Source organism: Equus asinus, chromosome 16, assembly GCF_041296235.1.
Source record: "Equus asinus isolate D_3611 breed Donkey chromosome 16, EquAss-T2T_v2, whole genome shotgun sequence".
NCBI lineage: Eukaryota > Metazoa > Chordata > Mammalia > Perissodactyla > Equidae > Equus > Equus asinus.
In genome coordinates, this window is record NC_091805.1 from 50,404,642 (window position 1) to 50,429,950 (window position 25,309).

Below are 25,309 nucleotides of genomic sequence, written 5' to 3' on the forward strand. Positions count from 1 at the left end.
CCCAAAGAACTTTTACATATTTAATGTTTTATTTATGCCTCACAATCACCAAGTGAGGTAGCCTGTATAGAGAGGTAAAATGATCTTACTAAGTTTAGGTGGGACTACAGACTGGATTAGAAGTCAAGCATCTTGATCCCTAGATCTGTGCTCTTTCTACAAGAGTTCTTTACAATGAGGTTAATAATAAACAGAAAACACTTCTGCTATCCATTTTATTTTCATTTTTCTCTTTAAAACTTTGACATGTTTTATTTATATCAGTTCTCCTGAGATCAGTTTTCGTGAAACTCTAGTACTTTACTGGCTGTCCTCCATGCTCAAACAATGTTGGGTAGGATCTCCAGTCTTGTTCTGATTTATTCAGCAGATGGAGAGTTATTATCAATATTTCTTCAGAGTTTGAGGGGGTATTTTTGGATGATAAAGTTAGTTTCCATTTATCATCATTTTATCCCCAGCGCTGGCTTTGGGGGCTCTGATTTTTGCCGTATGAATGTGAACCAGGAGGTTGTGTTCAATTTGATCTGTTTGCAATGCCAAAAGAATGGAGACCAGAATGCAGAAATATATGGCGGACTTTGGCAACTTGGTGCAAATTTTTCCTTAAGGGAAAACCTGCATTGACTCAGATCTTTAATTGTACCTCTTTGAGCTGGAAGAGGTCATTGAAAACATCTAGTAATTCCTGTTCAAGGCTATTGTTCTCACTGATGCAGAAAATAAGACTCAGAGAAGTCAGGAGACTTGTCTGAGATTACACAGCTACTTAGGGGCAGTGCTGGAACCAGACATCAGGTCATTTGTTCTGTGTCTGAGGCGTCTTCTGTGAAACCACAGGGTTCCTCAAAGCCAAGGACTGGCTACATCTGGGGAATGCTCCGGGACATTCCATGTGATTAATTCAACTCAGCTTAACAAACACTCAGTGAGGCCACCACAGGGAAAACCAGCAAGGTATTATGTGGAACCCCATGTGGCTCAAAAGGGCTGATGAGGCAAGTCCAGCTCCATCCTTTCCTCAGTTCTGTTCTGAGGGGCACAAGGATCAGGCCTCCTGGGATGTTGCTATGTCTGCATTGAAAAATCTGCCATGAGGACTAAAATCCTTGATTTGGATGGATAGGGCCCAAGCTTTTCCTTTATTTCCTGTGGTAACAAAAAGGAAGGCCATTGAGAGGCTTTCCAACCAAACCACAGGAAGATTAAAGGGCTAGGGAAAAGGAACGCATTTTGGATGTGGAAGTCCGAGAGTTCTTGGGCCCAGAAAGGAGCCTTCTTGTAATTAATGGTGGCTCTGCCACAGCTGTGGCCTGGAAATGGGAAAGATGGGAGACAAGAGTGGCCTGGAAGTGGGAAAGACGGGAGGCAAGAGAAACCCACGTGTGGGTTTGTGTTGCTCTGACTGCAGTCATGTGCCTTGGACACGGTGCCCCACCGACTCTCAGCGAGGGGCGGGAATCCTTACTGCGCACGTCTGACAAGAGTCCCTGCAGGCCACCTCTCCTTCTCTCAGAGGCAATAAGCACTGTGGGGGAGGAATTGAAATTGCTAGGAATAGCCATGGTCTTCGGGACTTGCTCTTTTCAAAAAATCAATGGAATTAGAAATGAGATATTAGCTCTAATCAGTCACATATGTTGGGTTTTTAGCCCCTAGGAAAAGAATTTCTGACTGCAGCTCCTCACCCAGTGGGGAAAATGCATCTACACCTATGGATCTGGCAAGCCCCGTCATCTGTCCTCTAGAGGGTCCAGGACAAAAGTACCCCTTAGTATGTGCTGTCAGTCTGTCATCTGGTCTGATCTGAAGTGGCCAGACCTCTGACTAAGCATCCCCTATGTGGCTTTTCAACAAGTGTAGAGGAATTTCAGGGCACACATAGGCCCAGACTGAGCCAAGAATTGCGGGCTGGAGGAGAATTCCACCCCCTTCCCCTTTGTCTTATTTGCTTATGTTTCTGAGATGTGGGATGTTTGGAGAATTAGACACATAGTGAGAGAATGGGTGTTTTGTTTTGTTTTACTTTTTATTTTATAAAAACTTACATGTACAAATAAGTGCAAGTATAGCCAGACGACTCCCTGTGTGCCCTCCATGTAGATGCACAATTGGTTAGCAGGTTTTAACTGAGCATGTGAGTTTCTCAGTATGGTCCCCTGACCACCTACATCACAATCACCCCAGCCCTCTTCACTCAGGACCTCAGGGCCGCCTGGGATGCTTCACTCTGCTCAGTTCCCCAGTGAGGGTTGATGTGCTGATACCTAAGAACTGCCCTCTTGTGAGCCTTACACTCGGTCAGGTGTCCATTAATCTGCCCCTTAGTTCTTCATGTTATCAAATCCATCAGCTCCAACGAGTGGTCAGAATATTGTGCTAATTGACACCTTCTCTTTAAGCCCTGCATTAAACCCTCACAAAAGTAAACAAGGAGAATTAACCTCTTTTCTTTTTCTAACATCGCACTCTTCTGCTTAGCTACTATGCATGATCCTCATTCACAGATCTGCAATGAAAATAGAATCTCATGTTAAGGTTTGTGCTAACTTTTAATACTTAAGTTTAATTTATGGTTCACATTGAAAGTTGGCTTTATAGTCTTGGGCCTCTGCTTAAGTAGAAATGTCCTCAGTGAATTATTTGTGTATTGGTGATGGGTGTGAATGTACTCACACAAAACACTAGTAGAAATTTTAAATGTCAACATTTAAAGATTCCAAAAGGAGTAAATAACAAAAAGTTAGGTTTCCGGAGAGATTCGAAGTCCAAGGTCTAATCTATAGTTTGCATTTTGGGGTCTGCATTATGTCATTTAAAAGGAAACGGGTGGGAAATGAATAAGGATGAGGATGGGTGGTCAGGGATCAAACAGCAGATTAGGTTTTGGCACGTTAGAATCATAGGCAGCAGAGTCATAGCCAGTAAGAGATTACAGCCCATTCCCACCTGTTCCTTCAGCTCGGTAAATGTTTCTCATACGTATTTGCATTCCTCACAACACGGTGCACAAGACTTTGCACAGAGCAGGTGCTCGGCATTTGCTGAATGCTCATGTGAATGCTATTCCTTAGCTTCTTCTAAAGGTGCCACTGGCACAATTTCAGGGCTTAGAGAGGGCCAAAAGACCTGTGATCCCGCCCCTGGGGCCCACATTTTGGTCTCTCTTGTGGCTTCCACTGCTCATAGCCACCATGTTGCACAACTTCAGGAACCACATTCATTTACATAGAACAGAGTGTGAAAGGAGACCCCAGAGTTGGGCACCTGGCAGCTCTGACTGTGCCCTGGATGCCTTCTGGGAGGACCACTATAGCCACTACAGGCACAGCCTCCTGGGGTTAGCAGATTGAAGTCGTGTGGTTCACATTTGCCCTCCTAGTGTTCACTCACTCACAAATGCTGCTCTTCTACAGCTTCGTGCTGCTTTCCCAGAGAAGCCTAGGGGCCATATGCCTTTAGGGAATTGACCCCCCAACCTTCCCCCAGGACCTTTTATCCTCAGCATTCCTAACCCTGTTCTATAAGTATCATAAATGCCGAGAGTATCTGGGACCCTTACAGTTGAAGACATTCACTTTATTGAGGTTCCAACAGAAGGCCTTAGAGTTATGGCTCTTGGAGAAATGCAGGATAAATATGATATTTTGGGCACACACTTTTTCAATTATGGTCAGCTCAAACCTGGTATTGCTTCTCATCCATCTCAGTCTGAAGGCTGGTGGGAGCCTGCTCCTAAACATCTTTGCACACTTAATCTCAAACCCACTCATGCAGCTTCTAAATTTTTTAAGATTAATCAAATTTAAGTCTTGCAAAGTGCACACTCTGATTTATATGGGTTTTGGCAAACAGGCACACCGAATAAAAACCTTCTTAGTTGGAAATGACAGCATTTGGGGAACGAGGGCTGGAGAATGATACCAGGGCACCCTTTTTTGCTGAGCTGGTGGCAGCTCTTGGAACTTGGTTAAAAGACTCTGACCGTGGTATTATGTTAAGGCAGGAGCCTCTAGGTAACATGGCAAGAGTTGGTGTGTTCTCCTATCCTTCGATTTATTTTTGAGCTCTGGTTCCCATGAAGGAAAACTCTACAAAAGTAGTCCTGTCTCAGAGGAAATGGCACCAAGCTGTGCAAGGATTCTGTTGCAGGGGCTGAAGGCAAAGGGTGGGAAGCTGGAATCAGCTCTGGCTCAGGAACTTGTCTTCTAGAAAGATGCCCAATTGTCCAATGTCCAGGACCCAAAGGAGTCAGTGAATTTGGCCTTGATTGAAACCATTACTGTCTAAGAAGGTCCAACATAATGAATCAATATGGCTGCGATCAGTATAGGATAGTAACATATAGTTAGACCTGGCACTGGTTCGTGCTTCTGGGTTACTATTCCTTTATAAGCATTTCCCTGTAGCGAGTTAACCTTGATCTCAGCCTTAATCTTCAGAAACCTAAGCTTGTCTGGGAAAAGCACTGAAAGTTGAAGCCTTTTGGCTGGCAGTGCCCTGTTCCCCTGCCGTGGGAGGGGAACTGACAGAGTCAGGCTGGCTGGCTACGTGGGCTGGGGCCAGGGCAGTATGCCAACCCACGAGAGGAGTATTTAGTACGAAACAGAGGCAGAAGCCCAGTTACGTGAATTGGACTGTCTGACGGGAGATAGGGACAGCTATGGCTTGTCAGACACAATACCAAGTACACCAGATAGAGTGCAGATGTGTAGCAACAAAATAGATTCTAGACCTACAAGATAAGGGTCTGAGGCCCCAGAAAAACATTGGTCTTTGTCAAACTGTCTTAAAAATTTGGTGGGGCTGGGCCCTGCAGCTACCTGGGAAGGAAGAACTCTTCCTTTTTTTAATTAAGATTATGATAGCTTACATCCTTGTGAAATTTCAGTTGTACATTATTGTTAGTCATGTTGTAGGTGCACCACTTCACCCTTTGTGCCCTCCCCCCACCCCCCCTTTCCCCTGGTAGCCACCGATCAAGAACTCTTCCTTTTTAAGACATATGTCAAAGGAGCAGCACCCTCTGTGAAAACAGGAGAGGGTTTAAAGTTAGCACTTAGGGAATAATTACTTAAGCATTTGAAAAAACCACTGTATGTGTTATTCTACATTTTCTTTTACGGTCTTTTATAATACATGACTATATTCTCTCAACCCATCACATGCACTGAAAATTGTTCCTGAAGAGACAGTGAAAAATATCAGAGTAAAATCGTGCATCTCCTTACATAGTGGGCAGCAGGAATTCAGAGCACAGTTTAACCTCGTCCGCCAGGTGTCTGGCCTGCCTTTGCAGAGTTCCCTGCTCTCTGAGAAATAAGATTAACATGCAGGAAATTATGGGGACCCTTATAAGCCAGATGGTGAGTGCCATAGAGATTCAGAGAAATGAGTGATGAGATGAGGTTCTTGGTCACAGGGAAAGGCATAAAGGACCCAAGAACAAATAGGATGCAATTGGCAGGAGAAGATTGAGGGTGACAACAATGAGAGGCACAGATGCTCATGGGGCCCTGGTGAGATGGTCTACACAGAATGGAGAGAGAGTGGGCTGGATAGAAAAGAAAGGGTTTTAATTTTTAATATTTCACTTTATCCAGTCCAGAAAACCCACTGGAGATTTGGAAAGATTTTCAACCACTTCTGAGGCTTCAGATCCAGTCAAGCACCAAGTGGAGAACCCTGAGGGATTTCCTTCAGTTTTCAGGCCTGGTCATTAAGTCTAGTTCAGTAAAACAAAGTGCATTTGGCAGAGAATTTGGTTGAGGTTGGCAAACTTTTTGCATTTATCCCCTGAACCTTCCATATTGTTCTATCATTAACAACTGAAGCAACAACAGCAATGACAATAATAAGCAAACTTTGACTCCATGTGCCAGGCACTGTTTTAAGCTCATTCAATGTATTAACTTATTTAATCCTCATGTCAACCTGATGAAGTAGATGAGGAAACTGGGGCACAGACGGGTTAAATAATTCTGAACTCAAGTAGGTGGGCTCCAGAGTTCCTGCTTTAACCCTACTATATTTGCCTCTTATAAGTTACCAGTAGGGTGACTACAATGTGACACAATATCAAGGACCAGCTCACAGGTGCTTTGTTTGGTTTTGCTTTTAATTATTATTATTATCACTTGTTCTTAGGTACCTTGAGCCATCCTGGGGTAATATTTGAAACTGGTGCCTGGTCAGAGCATTGCTTCTGTCCTGGCAAGATTGGGGGTTTGGGGTAGTGAATTGCAGAGCTGTCCACCTTCCTGCACTGGACTTTGCATTCCGTGATTGGAACTGGCTCCACATCCAGGTGCTGTTCACCTGGCCACGCTCTACAAGGTAAGGCTTCAAAGTGCTCTTTGACCAGAAGACATGAATCTTCAATTACTACACTTTACAATTCTCTCATGTAATTATATCAGATCTTTAAAGAATTTCAGTTTCTTGAATCTTGTGGTGTGTTTATTGTGAGCAAAGCATCATAGGTGCTGTCAGGGATACAGTGATAAATAAGAAAAGGACTCTGATCTCATTTGCAGTGCTCTGGGGTAGGCAGAGTATATGCACATAATTGTAACACACAGCCCAATAAACAGCAGTGCCAGAATTGGAGGAGCTGGGCTTGATTCTGGTCTTCATGACCTACAGGACTTACAGGCCGCGTGATTTTAGATGAGTCACTTAACTGCACTGAGATCAGCTGGCTAATTTGTACAATAGAAAGAATAAGAATTTATCCTGCAGAATTGTCATGATGATTAAATTAAATATTTTGAAAGTGCTTTGTATAAATGCTGAGAAATGCTACACAAATATTAATTACTATATTTCAAATATACTCAATGCTCCAATGGAAATTTTACATGTTGAAGGAGAGTGGGAGTTATCTAATGGGATCATCTATTAACTTTCATTATAGATGACGTGCTTTTCCTGTTTAGTCCTATTCTAATAATTTTTCACTTTTCCTTTTGGAATATGGAGAGTCCATGGTTGACTTCATTTAGAAAACTAAAAGAAAGGCCGGGAGCTGGGGTGAAGAGAATGGAATGTCACTGTTGGTGAATGATTGGCTGAGTTTATTTTCAATCACAAAATATACACCCCTACTCACCCACTGTGGGTCCACATCTAGGTATTAATCTGGGGATGTTCTAAATAAGGCAAAGCTTTGAAGTACACCTGCTCTTTGGTGGGAGAAATGAGCCCTCAAGTATTGTTCCTAATTATTATCTTCCTTTAATTACGTCTGGTCTTCAAAATAGAGGTTCAGACATCTACCCATACCTAGATCTCCTCTTATTAAACATTTATTCATTCATTTTATTCTCTTATTAAATATTAGTTGAGAGTTTACTCTGTGCCAGGCACCGTACTGGGCACTAGGGCTTCAGACCCAGTCCCTGACCTTACGGCTTTTACAGTCTCATGGAAGATGCAAATGGGCAATTTCAGAATGGTGTGAAGAGCTCCAAAAGGGGAAGCAAGGGTGCTCTGCAGCCCAGCTTTAGAAGGAGCGCCTGACACAGCCTGGGGGCAAGGAAGAAAAGCCTTCTTGGAGGAAGTGGCAGGGGCAGGTAAACTGGTGATGGGTGAAGCTGCTCAGGCAGAAACCTGCCTACCTGTGAATGGTCCTGTAGGCCTTGTACCATTTGGGGCTATTCAAAGCCAACCAACACGTCAGCCCACTTTGAAAGAGCAGTTTTAGAAATGAAACACCCTAACTCCATCTTTGTCAGTGAGTAGGACAACATGGACCTAGTGGAAATTTCTTTTTTTTTTTTTTCTGAAGAAGATTAGCCCTGAGCTAACTACTGCCAATCCTTCTCTTTTTGCTGAGGAAGACTGGCCCTGAGCTAACATCCGTGCCCATCTTCCTCTGCTTTATATGTGGGATGCCTACCACAGCATGGCTTTTGCCAAGTGGTGCCATGTCTGCACCCGGGATCCAAAATGGGAAACCCTGGGCCACGGAGAAGCGGAACACGCGAACTTAACTGCTGCGCCACCGGGCCAGCCCCTGGAAATTTCTTTTGAGGCATTCAGGCCAAGCACAAGGTTCTTCATTGTAATGCCTAATGTTTCTCCGGTCCTTTAGGTGTTATTTCGTTTACTCCTCACAATAACCCCATACATGGGTTTTATAATGATCTCTGTCTTGGTAGGTCCTCCCGCAGAGTGGCTTTTATCCAATCCTTTAGGGCAACAATGCATGATGTTAGATAAAGGAAATAAGGACACTGAGTAGTTTGCAACCCAAAATTGAGTTTTTGTTTGATTAAGTTCTAAAATAGTCTCAATTCTTTGCTTCATGCGGATATCCAGGTTTCTACTGGATTCTACTTCATACGTCATAAAATAAAAAGGATCTTAATCCTGTCTCATGGAAGATGTGGGTAGCACAATACAAAAAGTTGGCACAAACATAGCAAAATGTTAAGTGGAATGTTTGGTGTGTTTAGAGGTTGATTGTTCAGGGTAATGAGACTAGTTAGGATTTGGAACTGTTTAAAATGACCAGAAGACATTCTCCCAGACCCAATCCTGTTGTGGCTGTACATTTTTGGAACTTTCAACAAATTGAACTCAATAAACATTTATCGAGCCTCTACTACGTGCCAGGTGCTGTGATAGATACTGAGGATGCCAAAGTGAAGACCTCTGTTCCTGCCACCACCTGTAGTCACTCTAATTGGAAGCAGTGTGAACACACCCTGAGGAAGCCCAGAGGAGGGAAGGAATGACTCTGCCTGGGTATGGGGCTAAAAGGAAGGCTTTCCAGAGGGGGCAACAATCGAACTGGACCTTCAAAGTTTCATAGAATGTCCCTGGCCACTTTCAGGACAGGAAAAGGTGAGAAAACCCACCGGGGCTTGGGAGAGTATGAGTGTTTGGGCCCTGGGCTACACGAGGCTGGAAAGGGAGTCTGGAACCAAACTGAAAAGAGCTCTTTACAGACATGGTATCGTGTTTGGACTCTGTCTCGTGCAGTGGTGGGAAGGTGGTGGGGAACCAGATAATAAAATAGGCAATCAGTTCCTGAAATAGCTGATGCAGCACTTAATTATCTTCTGGTGAAAAGCATTGAAAAGCATAACAGATTTAGAGTCAAAGGGACTGGGTTTGAATCCCACATCTGTCGATTACTAGCCGTGTGACCTTGATCAGTTTATTTAACCTCACTGTAAAAGGAGACTAATAAGCATATCAATCTTACCAGGGCATTATGAGAACAGAAGGAGTCAATATTAGTGAAAAACAGTCTCTGTGCTGTCAAGCACTGCGTAAATGTTAATTACTAATATTGTTATTTGGTGTGGAAAAGAGAGATGCTGGGAGAGTGTCCATTAGTTTAATATCCTCACTTTGAGTTGTAGGGAATTCTTGGTTTTTCAGCAATGTAAACACTGTCATGAAAACCATTGTTTTCCACATGTCATGAAAACCATTGTTAGAAAGAATACTTCTATACTTAGTGTACAGCCTAGCATATACAAGAGCAAAAGGAAGCTAGGTTTTTCAGTACTTTTCTGTGCAAACTCTTGGCAAACATCATCTCATTTAATCTTCACTATAACACTTTGGCGTAGTTATTGTTCCTGTTCTACAGCTTAGAAAATTAACACAGAGAGTTATTTAACTTGTCCAGATTAATTAGGAAGTGGCAAAACTTGGATTTGAAAGTCTTGCCTATGCTGCTGCACTTGTTTCCTGGTGGCCTTCCAGTTTCCAGCTCTGATTCTCATGAGATCTTGGTATCCTTACAATAATTTCCATCTTTATTTAAACTATCTGGTCCTACAATCAAACAGCCTGGACCAAACACAGCACACAGTAAATAGATGCTGAATGATTGACTGATCTTTTATCAGTGCTCTTGCTGTCTTCATCCTGAGGAGCCACCTACCACACTATTAATTTTAGGGTAATTCTTTGGGCTATAGGTAGTTCTTGCCAGTTTGGTCCTGAGACCATTGTTCTGGAAGGGTGAATAAACAATGTTTTAGAAATCCCTCACCTAAGAAAGGTGGCAAGATATTGGAACAGAGGTATTTGAAAAATATTCATGGGAGTTTATTTATTTTAGATGGTCTGAATACCTGTGAATAAATCACACGTCTCTAAAAGCCACATAATGCTTTATTTCAATATATTTTAAAAGTTAATTTTTGCTATAGGCTAGGAGTTTGGGTTCCACATTTAATAAGAACAACAAAACGTTTTTTATATAAGGTAGAAAAGGCACGTACTGAAAAGCAAAGAACAGTCTTTCTTGGGATTAGCCAAAAAGCAGTGACAGATGACATATTTCCTTAGAGGAAAATCCCGCAGTAGACTTTAAGTGTCCGGGAGAGGAATACTTTATGACCTTAATACTGTAGCCGAAAAGAACAGTTAAGCTTTTTGGGGGGAGAGGGTGGGAGGGAGTTTATAGAAAAGAAGGAAAGGCTTAAATTTAAGAGATTCATTCATCTCTATTTTTACCTCTATTTTGAAAAAAAATCTGGCTCCAAATATTGCCTTTTAAATGTGAACCTATGCTAACATAAGCAAATCTTTAGTTTTGTTGCTTCATGAAAGTTCTATTTTTGTGAAAGGAAAGGCCAATCATTAGGAAAGTGTGCTGCGCTCTCTCTGACTCAGTTGCCCAGGCCAATGAAACCCAGAGGGTTTAGAAATCGAGGCTGCACCCCAGGCAGCAGCTTTCCTGGTCAGTACCCGGGCAGGAAAGGGGCATCACCTTTGGAATGTTGCCCCATACTAATAAAATGGCGGCAGACATCACAATACCAAAATGGAAGATCCAACACGCTGACTTCATCTCCAGTGTGAATTTTGAATATGTGGAACCCTTGCCAGCCGTGGAAAAATGGGAAGTGCCTTGAACTTGGAGGCAGAGGACTGGTTTGCCTGTTTCACTGCCACTAATTTGCTGTGTGATCTTGGGCAAACCATTTAATTTCTCTGAACTCAGTTTTTCATCCGTAAAATAGTGATGACAGGAGAAAGGTCCTTGGAAAGTCTTTATTTTCTAGGACTGTGGGGTTGAATCTTCTACAGAGATTGTGGATAGGATTAATAAAATCCCATATTTGATTGTGACTAGCATAGAGCCTGGAGCAAAGTGGGCACTACAAAACTCTCGTTTCCTCATTCTGTCACTCACTGCTGAGTGCTGACAAGGCTACAGTAAGTCCGGTCCTGTCAACCAAGAATAACATGAGTAATGGCATCCACTGCTCTGCCTAGCCCAGCCACCATTTTTCTGGGGCTTGGTGGGCAGAAGGTATGAGCCATTGATGCTACCTGAGCAGGTGGAATCCATGTGTCTTGGGACTTCAAGCACTTGGGGAGCAACTGACTTTCTTCCATATTTGGACATCAAAATAAAATCTCTAAACTAGATAGAGATGTAATTTAAAACTGGAAAGATCAAGTGCTTCAAGTGATATCAGTGCCTGAGAAACAGAAAAGTCAGCTTCATCAGAAATACTTTGAAAAGGAGGCACTAACAAGGGTGGGCCTGGTTTGGAGGGTGTCAACACACGGATGGGGTGTGGAGGTGGGGGCAGGAAGTGGAGAAGGATGCCTCAACGTTCCTTCATCAACTGCAAATTGCTTTGTAAGGGAAGACTCCTCACTTGGGATCAATAAGTGGTTCTCAGCTGATATGCTTTAAAGCATATAAAAGTGTGGAAGCAATCATACTGTGGGGGAGTTTCCATGTGGCCCCAGGTGTGCTGAGGTGGAAGAATGAAAGCTGCCCTTGAGAGCTCAAGAGAGAGAGGAAGGGAAACAGCTGTGAGCATCTCTGGGAGGAAGAGACGGTAAAATGCACACACAGGGTGAGAAGGAGAAAAGGAACGGGGAGACCGGGCAGCAGGAAACAGCACATTTCCACTCGTTTCACTTTTGAAAACATAATGGTCTTGTTAAAAAAAAATTCAGAAACTGGTTCACACTGTATGAGAATTTGTTTTAACAAATAAGTAAAAATGTCAGGCTTTACCTTAAAAAAAAATAACTCTCCCCCTTTACTGTTCACTGTCTCATGAGTGTGGCCTTGAGGGTACACAGTGGATCTGCAGAGTTAATACTTTAGTAAATAGTAGAGTTTAATACTCTACCCACTGAAGTTAACTTGTGCCTAGTTTAGGACTGGATGCAACTAAACACAATGATCCAAAGATGGAAATATGGTCTATACTGCTGCTTTTACATGGGCTGGAGGATGGACGGTCTGTAAAGCAACCAAGATGATAGGAACATATATTGGGAAACTAAATTAAAAGAAATGTGGCAAAAGGGGAGGTAGCTATCTATTGTGCTGTGCCTCTTAATCTTCCTGAGTCTTTGCTTCTTCATCTGATAAATGAGGATAATACCCATCTCTTAGGCTTATTGTGAAAATAAGATTAAACAAGGGTGTATAACAAGACTTGAGAAAATAAATGTTGGTGCACTTTGTCTGGAAGACCCACAGGTACCACTGTGTTCTCTGGTGAAGCATTTGTTGACTGCCATGTAGAAATGTGCTTTGTGTCCTCTAAGGCAAATGGGGAGTTAGTGATTAGGTCTAAGTTTTCTCTTCTTCCAACCTCAAGGGATAAGTGTTAAGTTAGGAGGATGGATATTTTGTGTTTCTTCCTGTGTCAGAGAGTTGTTGGTTGTGGGGAGTTAAAGGAGAATGATGGCTATTTTTATGTCTGTTAATCATGCATTAGATGGTTGCAGGCAGCTGAAACACCTACATTTTCTGGCATGGTTTATTTACTGCTGGCCTATAGAGAGAGAGCCTTAGAGAGGTTCCCAAAGGAAACTCAACAGTAAGTGCCCACTCCTCTAGGTACTTTTTTTCTTTTTTAGCTGAGGAAGATTCGCCCTGAGCTAACATCTGTGCCAATCTTACTCTATTTTGTATGTGGATCTCCATCTCAGCATGGCCGCCTACTAATGGTGTAGGTCTGTGCCCGGGAACTGAGCCAGGCAGCCATAGTTGAGCATGCTGAACTTAACCACTAGGCTGCTGGTTGGGTCCCTCTAAGCACTTTTTTTTTTTAACCTTTTCTTTTCTTTTCACTTTTTTTTTTTTTTTTGAGGAAGATTAGCCCTGAGCTAACATCTACCACCAATCCTCCTCTTTTTGGTGAGGAAGGTTGGCCCTGAGCCAACATCTGTGCCCATCTTCCTCTACTTTATATGTGGGATGCCTGCCACAGCATGGCCTGACAAGCAGTGCCATGTCCGCACCCAGGATCCAAACTGGCGAACCCCAGGGCTGGCCACCAAAGTGAAACGTGTGAACTTAACCACTGCACCACTGGGCTGGCCCCACTCTAGGCACTTTTAAAGGTTATACTCCATTTGCTCCTCACGTTTCATCCAGGAAGTAATATTTCCACTTTAAGGAAGGAAAGACTACAATTGAGAGAGATTAACTTGCCTGCAGACTTATTATAATCTGTATTTGTATTCTGAGTCTACAGATGAATATTGAGCCTGAGCTCCTTATAAGCTCGTAGAAAGGGAAGGAAAGGAGAAAGAGTAAAAACCAAGTCTGTCCATATTGATTTAAAACCCTCATTGCTTCTGCTGTGTACATCTCTGCAGTGTTCTCAGACAACCTCTGGAGGTATCCAGCACACGGGGAATCTCTCCAGTGACCCCATAGCACATCCCTGGAGCTTCAGCTCAAGAGGTAAGCCCATGCTGCGGGCCAGTGCAGAAAGCTGCTCGGGAAAGGGACCGTTTCAGAATTAACTTCGTTTCCTTAATGAGTTTCATTTCCTTGACAGACATGCCTAGGTTGGCCATGAGTGTTTCTCTAGGGAAGGGCCAAGTCATGGGATGATTTACCAGGATATTGTTACTCTATATTATTGCTATTCTTATAGTGATAAAAGAAACCACCACTTCTTAAATACCTGCTGGCTCTGGAGCAGCACTTTACATACGCTGTCTCTTTTAATTCTCACAACAACTCTATGAAATAAATATCATCACTCTCATTTTATAGACAAAAAGTCTCAAGGAGGTTAAGAGGCTTGCTGAATGTCACAAGAAGTGGCAAAGCACTGATGCACATGCTGTCTTTTAAATACTCAAGCATGTGATCTTTCCACCTCACCACAGAGTTTCTCAAATAATTAATCCCTATGTCGAAATGGGGCCTGCAACCTGGGCTCTGGGATTGCAAGTCTGTTGTTCTCCTAAATGAAATTCTTCCTCTATAAAGTTAACTTCCATCCCCTAAACCTCTAAATTGAGATAAATTCATGGATCAAAGATAGGAACAATGATCTCTCTTCTTTCCAAGGCGTCTCCCAAGTTTATGGTCCTGAAACAAGGGCATTCCCACAAGATCTAGCTTTGAATCTCGCCTCCCCCTCCATCATGGATGCAAACAAGATTGCTGTTTCTTTCTTCCTAATGTTTCCTGTATTCGCTCCTTGACATCTAATCCCACTGTCACCACTCTCCTATGTTATTTCAATAGTTTCTTAACTTCTCCTTGCTTCCAGGCTTTCCTCATTCTAAATTCTGCTGCCAGATCAGTCTTCGCTAAGCATCATTTTGTAAATGTCAGTTGTCATTCAGAAACATTCCATTGATCAGATGCAGCCATTTAGGCTGATGTTAGAGAAGAACAGTTAATGACATAATAACATGTTAGTAAATGAAAAAATTAAAAAGTTTACAAAATATACCAAATGTTAATACGGGTGATCTATGAGTGGTGGAATCGTGGCTGACTTTTTCTTCTTTTCACTTATCTAGAGTTCTTAAATTTTTTGCAATAAACATTATTCTTGTAATAAGATAAAAAAGTAGAAGATATTGTAAAATTAATGAAGGAGGTCGGCCCCGTGGCCAAATGGTTAAGTTCGCCTGCTCGGCTTTGATGGCCCAGGGTTTGGATCCTGGGCGCAGACATGGCACTGCTCATTAGGCCATGCTGAGGCGGCATCCCACATGCCACAACTAGAAGGACCCACAACTAAAATATACAACTACATACTGGGGGGATTTGGGGAGAAAAAAGCAGGAAAAAAGAAAAAAAAAAGGTTGGCAACAGTTGTTAGCTCAGGTGCCAATCTTTAAAAAAAAAAATAATGAAAAGGCACTCAGAGTGGTGTAAAATAGAACAATAATGAGATTCTATTTCTCACCATTTGATTGGCAAAAAAAGTACAAGTCTTTTTTTTTTTTTAAAGATTTTATTTTTTTTCCTTTTTCTCCCCGAAGCCCCCCAGTACATAGTTGTATATTCTTCGTTGTGGGTCCTTCTAGTTGTGGCATGTGGGATGCTGCCTCAGCGTGGTTTGATGAGCAGTGTCATGTCCGCGCCCAGGATTGGAACCAACGAAACACTGGGCCGCCTGCAGCGGAGCGCGCGAACTTAACCACTCGGCCATGGGGCCAGCCCCAAAAGGTACAAGTCTTAACAGCCAGTGTTGGCAAGTGAGGGGAAGGGCATGCTCGCGCTGTAGGGGGGACGCAAACTGATACGATCTTTGTGGAAGATAATGTGCAGGATCCATCAAAGTAAAAAATTTGCATAAGCTTTGACCCAACAATTCTAATCTTAGGAATTCATGGTATAAAAAGATGGTTCTCAAAGCTAGATCTAGACCAACGGCATCAGCATTACCTGGGAACTTGTTAAAAATGCAAATTCTCAGGCCCTATACCTGACCTACTAAATCAGAAACTCCGGGAGTGGCATCCAGGAATCTGTGTTCTCACAAGACCTGCAGGTGATTCTGATGCACACATCCAGTGTGAGAGTCACTGCTACAGACATACCCTTCCTAAGGAATACCTTTGTGTGAACAAAGGTACAAGGGGAACTACAATGATATACATTACTGCCCTGTTTGTAATGTTGTAAAATGAAAAACAATCTATGTATTCAAGAGAGAAACTGCTAAATAGATTCTACTAAGTTATCCTGTGAAATACTACTCATTGGTTAAAGAGAGAAAGTATTAGTATGGAAGGATCATTAGTACATATGGCTTAGTAAAAAAAAAAAAAGCAATTTTCAGAAATAAATTTCTATAATGTTATTAACCACAGTCAAAATGTACTTTATATACTCATGTTTTAATTTTTTAGACAATAAATTCATTTATTGCTTATATTAAAAAAAAAAAAGCCTCCCATTGGTTCCTATAACATAGAATGCAGACTTCACAGCCTGGTAATGAAGGTCCTTCATGATCTGCTTCAAACCTGATTCTCCAACTCCATGCCCTTCACCCCCAGCATTCCCATAAAGAAACCTGTTTCGATCAAAATCTTCTGAGAATGGCTTAATACTTAGTGTTATTTCCATTTTTTAGTTGAGGAAACTGAGAAATGTCAAAGCTGAGTGAGGACTTGTCCGTGGTCACATGGCAGCATTTGAACCCGGGTCCAGTTTACCATCTTCCAACTCAAGTGCTTGTTCCACTCCTCCAAGCTGGTTGGTTAATGCTTCCTCAATGTACCTTTTTGCCTTTGCTCATGCTACTTTCCTTTCTTAAAATGCTCTTAATCAAGTCTTACGTCCTCCATGAAACCTTTCTCAGGAGCCCTAATCAAAGGTTGGTCATCCTGAGGCCCTACATGATGTAGTTAAATCTTCATCAGATGCTGAGGCTCCCACCTGGTCTGCTCTCTAGCACTTTGGGTCTATTTCCCCAAGGAGACTATCACACCTTGGGGCAGGTGCTGCTCTGTTCTTTTTTGTTCTCAACATTTGGTCTGCAATAAATTGCTGTAGTTGATGAAGATGTGATAGATTTGCACTAACACACATTTGCTATAGATACGTCAAAGATTTGACTTATATAGCAGCAGTGACAGCAATCAGAGAAGCAGACCCTGGCATACTAGTCCTTGGAATTTAGGAGTCAGATTAGGGATGCAAATGCGACTTCTCTAGGTATATCTTTTCATATGCTTTTAATTTCTGAGTTATATAAATGTTTTACTTATTCACAGAATAAGATTAAATGTGAAAAGATGAAAAATAAACCTTAAAATTGAATAGAAGTACACCGCTTGGCAGCCATGCTGTGGTAGGCGTCCCACATATAAAGTAGAGGAAGATGGGCACGGATGTTAGCTCAGAGCCAGGCTTCCTCAGCAAAAAGAGGAGGACTGGCAGTAATTAGCTCAGGGCTAATCTTCCTCAAAAAAAAAAAAATTGAATAGAAATAGAAACAAATGAATCTAGCTGTATATCAAATTGATAACCTAACGACATAGAGAAAAGAATTCAAGTAAAATTATGAATATAGTACTCTATGTGCACTTTCTCAGTGGGAAATATTCTAGGGATAAAAAGAACTTCAAAGAAATCTTAATTTTATTTAGTTTGTCATTTGTGAAAAATTAAAATGCTGTCGGAATTATGGAACTATTCTGTGTATATTGTTAGACAAAGCAAATAGCTAAATATAATGATGTCATCATGTGGTAGGCAGAATAACACCCCCCTTCCCAAGACGTCCACACCTAGAACCTGTGAATATGTTATAGTACATGGCAAAAGGAACTTTTCAGATAGAATTAAGGTTACCTTAATTTAAGGAGATTATTCCACGTTATCTGAGTGGGCCCAGTGAAATCACATGAGCCCTTAAAAGTGAAAAAGGAAGGCAGAGGGTAGGTAAGAGAGATGGGACAAGGGAAGAGGAGGGGGGAGAGATTCAAGTCATGAGAAGGACTCCACCTGCCATTGCTGGTTTGGAAGATGGAGTAAGGGGACCATGGACCAAGACATGCAGGTGGCCTTTAGAAACCGGCAACAATCCTCAGCTGACAGTCAGTAAGGAAATAGGGACCTTAGTCCCCAAACCACAATGAACTGAATTCTGCCAACTACCTGAATGAGCAAGGAAACAGATCCTCCTCTAGAGGCTCCAGGAAGCAATGCAGCCCTATCGACACTGATTTTAGACCAATGAGATCCACACCAGACTTCTAATCTACAGAGAAGCAAGATAAAAATGTGCTGTTTTAAGCTGCTAAATTTGTGCTAGTGTATTAGTTTGCTAGGGCTGCTGTAACAAAGTACCACAAAGTGGGTGGCTTAAACAACACAAATGTATGACCTCATGGCTCTGTCCAAAATCAGGGTGTCAGCAGGATTGGTGCCTTCTGAGGGCTGTGAGAGAAGATCTGTTTCCGGTCTCTCTTGCAGGCCTCTAGATGACTGTCTTGTCCCTGTGTCTTCACGTCGTCTTCCTTGTCCCTCTGTGTCCAAATTCTCTTTTATAAGGACACCAGTCCTACTGGATTAGAGCCCACCTTAATGACTTCATTTTAACTTGATTACTTCTGTAAAGACAGTATCTCCTAATAAGATCACATTCTGAGATACTAGGGGTTCAGGAACTCACTCTCTATGTGCACACACACACACACATATATTATTTTTAAATTATGTATATGTAAACTGTTTTATTTATAAACTATATATATATATGTATATATATATTTCCCCCTAACTATGTCAATTGAAAGGAACTAAAAGTGATAACATCACTGCAGCAATGAGCACACCTAGCGCCCAGATCTTGATTTCTAAATATCATTTCCCACTAAAGAACTCAGGGATCTTTGAAGACATAACTGCTTCTGGCTTTGGTGCAGGGCAAACACAGATGAGCCTGGGGACTGTTGGTGTGCCAGAAAGAAAGGAAATACTTAAAGATTAATGGAGTCATGTCAAAAAGACACAGGATCCTACTTGAAGGGGTTCCCACTGGCCAAGTCTGGGATAATTTGAACATCAAAAAGAAAATGACAGTAATGGATTATAATCCATTGAAGTTTTTTGAAAAAAGTCCATGAGTCCATAATCACACTCAAAAAAAAAGGACTCTTAAGGAAAAGAATTCCTTCTAGTAAATGCAAGAGTGATAGAATTAGAAAATCACTCTATTTCAGCCCCTAATGTTATAATTGACTCAGGCAAGGATCATCAACAGATGCTAAACACTGAGTAAAAGATGTTTGGGTAACAAGATGTTCACACAGCCTCAGTATATTACCTCACAAATTGTTTTTTTCACAAATTAAAGGGGGAAAGGTACTTTTTAAAAAAAAAATGGAGAGATCTACTGGTTACTACTTTAACTGAGTCATCAAACAGCATTACCAACAGTGGAACAACATGATATTATTTGAACCTTTTGATATGAGGTACGCCTATGGATTATTTTCACCAAAAAATATTTAAATTGAACCTAACCATGAGGAATAATGACATAAATCCAGAATGTGCACATTCTATAGACCATTGACCTGGGCTCTTCAAAAGAACCAAAGTAAAAAATAACTACAACTGAAAAAGAAGGAGCCATTCTAGATCAAAAGAAACTGAAGAAAACACCATATGCAACACACAACCTTCATTGGATTCTCAATTTAAAAAAATGCTATAAAAGACATTTGGGGAACAATTGGGTAAATTTTAGTGGGAAATGCATTTTGGATAGTTATGAAATATGTTGCTAATTTTTTCTCAAGTGTGATAATGAGGTGGTGATTATGTTTGAGAATGTCTTTATTTTTAGGAGATTTGCTGGAGTTATTTGGTTTAGTCCCATGATATCTGCAAGTTATTTAAGATAGTTCAGGAAAAATATGGTGTGCTGGAGCCCCCCCCTTACCAGCTCCTGAGAGCAGATAAATATTCAGGAATTTCGCCAGACTTTTGTTAAACCATTGGTTTAAAATTAGCTTAAAATCAGTCATGGTGGGAGTTTTTACACCACAGAAATTGGCAAATACTCCATATGAGGGCTTTTTCCCCCCAGACACCCAATTTATCAGCACATCACTGTATATGGAATCAAATGATAATACTTGCGAACCAGTTCAAGTATGCCTGTGTTCAGCATGATATTCTTTCAACCTTTGTGAAGATTTAACATTTTTCAAAACACAAAGTTAGGACAAACAGAAAAGAAAAAGTCCTTCCTTCCTGGGAATCCTGAAAACCAGAGAGAAGAATATGGCAGAGAGAGAGGGCACTTGGGACTCTCCCAGGTGAGACTGTGGCTCAGGTGTGCCGACTGGGAACCTCCGCCTGAGGCGCCTGCAGGAAAGGGGAGAACTTCCTGCTGATGCTCAGTGTGCACAGCAACTCTCCTTCCTTCCCTCTGGGCCTGGAGCAGGCTGCTGTGTTGGTGGCTTGCCTGGGTTTATAGGATCCTACAGAAAACTTCTCATTCTGATTCTTTTGGATGAAAAGGTCTAAGGTAGCCAGTAGCTTGTGTGGTAACTAAGGCAACTGTGGGTCACATTCTGGGCCCCTCTGCATTTTCCTTTCCTTTTAGTTTGTCTTTCCATCACTTACTCCCTGTTCCTCTCCTCCCTCTGTACTACCAATTTCATTCAGCAATGCCCTCCCCAAGCCTAGCTCAAGTCTACCCACTCTTCTAGAAGAATCTCAAGATGCACCTCCTTTATAAAGTCTCCCCACGATAACCTCTGCCTTTCTTTATCATCACGCTCCATGGTACCGAGGTCTGTAGTACACCCTGTCTTATTCCGTCCCAGGAAGACTTATGTGGCTGATTTTTTAACTGATCTGCGGGCTCCTGGGGGGGCAGCAACTGGATTCCATATATACTTGCTATATGTAAAAACACTCCTTTCTCTCAAGCAGAGGTTAGCATATCTATTGGATTTGGTTGAACTTCTTTCCTCTCTCTTCTTGATTCTCTTTTTTCATTGTTCTTTCCATCTCTTCCTCCCATTTTACCCCCTTTGTTTGTCCTAGACCTGTCTGTGCTCTCTTTAGATATTTCTTTGCCCTCTTTTCTCCCTCTGCTTCGCCCACCAAGGTTGAAGTTGTGACTGGCCGCTGACTCTGGGCCTCTTCTCAGTCCCAGGGCTTCCCCTTGCTCATGGTCCTTTTGCATACCTAATTCTATAGCCAGAAAAACCATGCCTCAGAGAAAAGTAGATGCCTCGTACACCGTCCTCACTCAGGCTATCCATCCCTGAAGATTCCCGGCTTCACAAAGGAGGCAGTGTCTGAGCGGCACATAACTCTCAGACATCTGCATCACACATTTTTTTCCCTCCCATCCTCTCTCCACCCACCACCACCCTCCTTGAATTCTCTGGACTGATTCTTGTGGTAAAATCTCACACGTTTTCTTAATCTATATGCAAACCAGGTAGGATTGACAGCTGAAGAAAGCTGCACATTGCCTGGGCTCAAAGTTTTCTGTTCTCCCTCTGAGGGAAAATCTTTGAGCTCCGTGGCAGTGCCTCGAAGCCATGGCCCTTGTCTTAGACTTTGCCCTGGCCCGGGTGAGTGCCTGACCCTTGCTAATGTGTGGGACCTTTAGCAGCAGACAGTCGGGGGAGGTAACCAGAGCCCCCACATGCCAGTGATTCATGTTCTCTGAAGGGATCAGAGTGTTATTAGAAACCTTGCTGCCAAATGCAGGGCAAATGTAACCAATTTATTAATGCTGAAAAACCAATGTGTTAAATTGGACCAAGAGGAGAGAGGCGCCGGCCCCTCACCCACTTCCTGCTCTCTGGCAGTGGCAGAAGGAGGGTGGTGGACAAAGGGTTCTGTCTTTTGCAGGAGGACATTGCTGTCCTAATCACATGTGATATTGACAACAAATATTTCTGGCCGAACTTCAAAGGGCTGGGAGATAATTGTATCCACCATCCGCGACCTGGCTGTGATGCCTCAGCGTGCAGCTCGCAGGTTGTAAAGAGCGCTGGGCAGGAAGGTAGGGAGCTTGGTCTCCTTCCATCCCAGCTGTGCTCTTCATTATTGGGATCAGGTGAGAATGGAGGAGTAAGAATGCTCTGCCATTTGTGTTTGCAACGTCTCTCAATTTCTAAACCAATATTGTATGCTGGTCACTTAGCCCTTTCCTATAAATGGTTTAAGATTGGTGTCAGTGTGTCATGCGTGGTTGTAGTTTCTCTCCAGTGCAGAGGGTTCCCTCAGAGTTGTGTGTATTTTTATATGCCTCACTGTCATTGCTCACCCTCTAAACAGGTGATTGAGTTAAAGAAGATATTAGCAGTCCCTATTTATTAAAGGATTACTGGACAGTATGTCATTATTATACATTATCTCATTTAGTCCCCACACAAATACCCTCATGGTATAGGTATTGTTTTTCTTGATTTTCAGTTGAGGAAACTGAGCACAGAGAGTTAATGAACGTGCCCAAGATTACGGGTTGAAGTGAAGAGGATTCGTGCCCACATCTGTTTAACTATGCTCCTCACCACCCAAGTCTAAAGAGTGGAAATCTCACCAAATTTGGGGGTAATCTGGTAGGACTGTTAAGAAGCAAATGCGGCAATTTTCTTGCTAAGGCTGCTTTGGGAAGTCTCATATTTCAGATTACCAATTTTTGAAGAATTGGCTTACTGTAAAAACAATGCACATGCATTTCACAAGAGCATAAGTAAATCTTTATGGTGATTCAGAGAAACCTTAGAAACAGAAAATGTCAGGGTTTTCTGGGTTGGCATCATTATCATCGTACAAGACTATAGGGGTGGGAGATAAGATCTGGTTATTTTAGATTCCTAGATATTTAGATTCTGGCTGAATGTCATTTATTTTGTAATTAACATCATGTGTCACATCTCAACAATAAATGCAAGGTAGTGTCTAGTAGGGAAGTCTGATTAGTAAGTCTTGCATTAGTGTCTTGTTAATAGTCCATATATGAAGGACTAACTCTTGTTAACTGAAGATAGCCTTTTTAGTTGATTATGGACATGATTATTTGAAAATGCTGATGGACTTCCCACACTCAACTGCTTTTAAATTCACAAGTTCTTTTCTTCTGGAAACGTGTTTGATGTATTACAATGTCATGTTCTGATTGGCATGATGTACCTGAAGCGGGGAGCTGCCTTCCCTTTCTGGGAGCTTTCTCTCCTCCTCCCCTTTCCAGTGATAGTTTAACAGGTCCTGAGGCTGCTGCGTGCCACAAGACAGGAGGGCCACTTCCAGCATCACTGAGATCTAGAAGGAAAGTTCAGTCTTCATGTTTAGTTAAAATCTAGTCCAATTCCTCTTGCTCATTTTGGTATTTGGAAGAGCATCCCTATTTTTGCCTTCCTTTCCAATAAGCTGTAACTCCTCCAGATCTTCTCAGGAGAATAAATCACTCACTAAAAAAAAAAAAAAAAAAAAAACCCAGCTGTAAACCAATGAAGTTATATTTATGTATTTAAAAGCAATTTTTTAATGTCGAAAAAAATGAAAACTTTTTTTTGTCCCTACATTATGGCAGCAATGAAGGAACCCCCAAGGACTTGAAAACTGGGTTGTCCTCTGAGAATTGAATTATTAAAATTCACACTCAATGGCAGTGATTAGCCATCTAGTATAATAATAACGACAACTCCAAAAATAGTAATGGCAGTAATAATAATGCAAAGGATTGACTATGTACGTGTCAATTCAACAAAGTTAAACTAGGAATCCTCCCCAGGAGACATAGCTGAAATGTAAGTGTAATTAGTAAGAGGAAATGGAATGAAAGATAGTCTATTCTATCTGGAGAATGACTGTAAACAGAGGTTGGTCCTAAAGGATAAAAAGGAAAATCTGAAGAGCGCTGATCTTAATCTTTTAGAGGCAAAGAAGCCATTTTTAAATGACTTGGAGCATTGCAGTTTTCTTGGCTCAAGTTTTCCTATAGTGAGAGGTCACAGACTGGCAGCTAATAGGCCAAGCCTGGCCCACAGATATATTTTGCTTGGCTCACACTATACTGACTCATAATATTTTTAAAAAATGAATAACTTGTCAACTAATTTCACATAGAAAACTCCAGGTTTCTAGCTTTTATTGAAAAAATATTCTATTCTAGCTTTTATTGGGAAGGCCTGGATTAACCATTCTGGTGACAATAGGCTGGAGCTATAAAGTAGCAGCTGCTCCCTTTAGAAAGGCATTCACTCTCCAGTTTGACACAGTCCTCACTATTCCCTATCATACCTCTCCGTGACCTGCTTTACTCATCTTTGTTACACTCTTTTGAACCTCGGTTGGTTTTGAGTGTGTGACCCCCTAGTGGGTAAGGTTGCCTTCAGCTACTTGAGCTGAAATTAGCTTCTTAAAACCATAAACTCTCCTTGTTCTGATTCCGTGCTCAGCATGCAACCTTCTGAGAATTTGGCTTCCCATGTAATTTGCCTATAAGGAAAGAATGCATTGATCTTCTGCCCTGAGCATCTTGCTCTATATGAGGAAGTGCATAGAATAAATGTGAAATGCTTTGGCTTTGGAGTTGGACAGGTCTGGTTTCAATTCTGGCACTGACACTTCCTAGATAAGGTCACCATGAGGCCTCTTGGCACCCTGCCAGTTATCTTCTCCTGGAGATGTTGCCCTGGGTCACCTTGGGCCAGATACCAGAATATTCAAATTGCAAAAACATTTTTAGGAGCAAAATTAGTATCCCTAAGTCACAAATTACAGCAGCCTGAAATCAAACCAACCAACCAACCAACTTAAATTTCTTTAGAGATAGTAGATATTCCAGAAGGATAGAAAACTATTGATGAGAAACACAAACTCTGTTATGGCTAACTGTTCTAGAGAGGCAAAGGGAGAAATGGTGGTTAGAACATGGATTTTGAACTTGGGAAACTTGTATTCAAGTCCTAGTTCTTTCCTTTATTAACCATGCAAACTTAAAGTCATCAGCTATTCTGAGTCGCCAAGATAAAAATTCCCTTCCTACATACCTAATAGAAACTTTTGTGAGGACTATTAAGACAGAGAAGACATTAGGTAAACTGTCAAGCATATGAAATTGTTAGTATCAAAAATTTTAGGGGCCGGCCCCATGGCTGAGTGGTTAGGTTTGCGTGCTCTGCTTCAGCAGCCTGGGGTTTCACCACTTCGGATCCTGGGCATGGACATGGCACCGCTCATCAGGCCATGCTGAGGCGGCATTCCACATAGCACAGCTAGAGACGCACACAACCAGAATATACAACTATGTACTGGTGGGCTTTGGGGAGAAGGAAAAAAGGAAGATTGGCAACAGTTGTTAGCTCAGGTGCCAATCTTTAAAAAAAAAAAAAATTTTATAAGCCCCAGTGAATGCAAGAGTGGAAGAAGTGAAAGAAGGATCCAAGAGGCCCAGGCCCGGAGTTTCTAGCTCGCTGGAGTAGTGTTCACAACCAAAAGATTACCACCAGGCTCAAAACACCCGAAACTATCCAGGCCTAGAGTGTAAATAAAATCCATTTCTGGTTTATGAAATAAAACAATAATATCCAGTGATGAGAGTGGTGGGAA

At 41.9% G+C, this 25,309-nt stretch overlaps 1 long non-coding RNA gene across 5 annotated transcripts in view; it reads left to right on the forward strand.

The window, feature by feature from the left end:
- LOC123277556 (uncharacterized) overlaps positions 1-25,309 on the forward strand; it is a 131,051-nt gene that overhangs the window by 50,993 nt on the left and 54,749 nt on the right. For 2 of the 5 annotated variants that reach the window (XR_011494939.1, XR_011494940.1), the window contains exon 7: positions 13,609-13,696. This is a non-coding gene — a long non-coding RNA (uncharacterized lncRNA). Of the gene's footprint in view, positions 1-6,147; positions 6,337-8,619; positions 8,851-13,608; positions 13,697-16,343; positions 16,468-25,309 lie in introns of those variants that run through there. The other 3 variants (XR_011494942.1, XR_011494941.1, XR_006514569.2) reach the window with 3 other exon arrangements.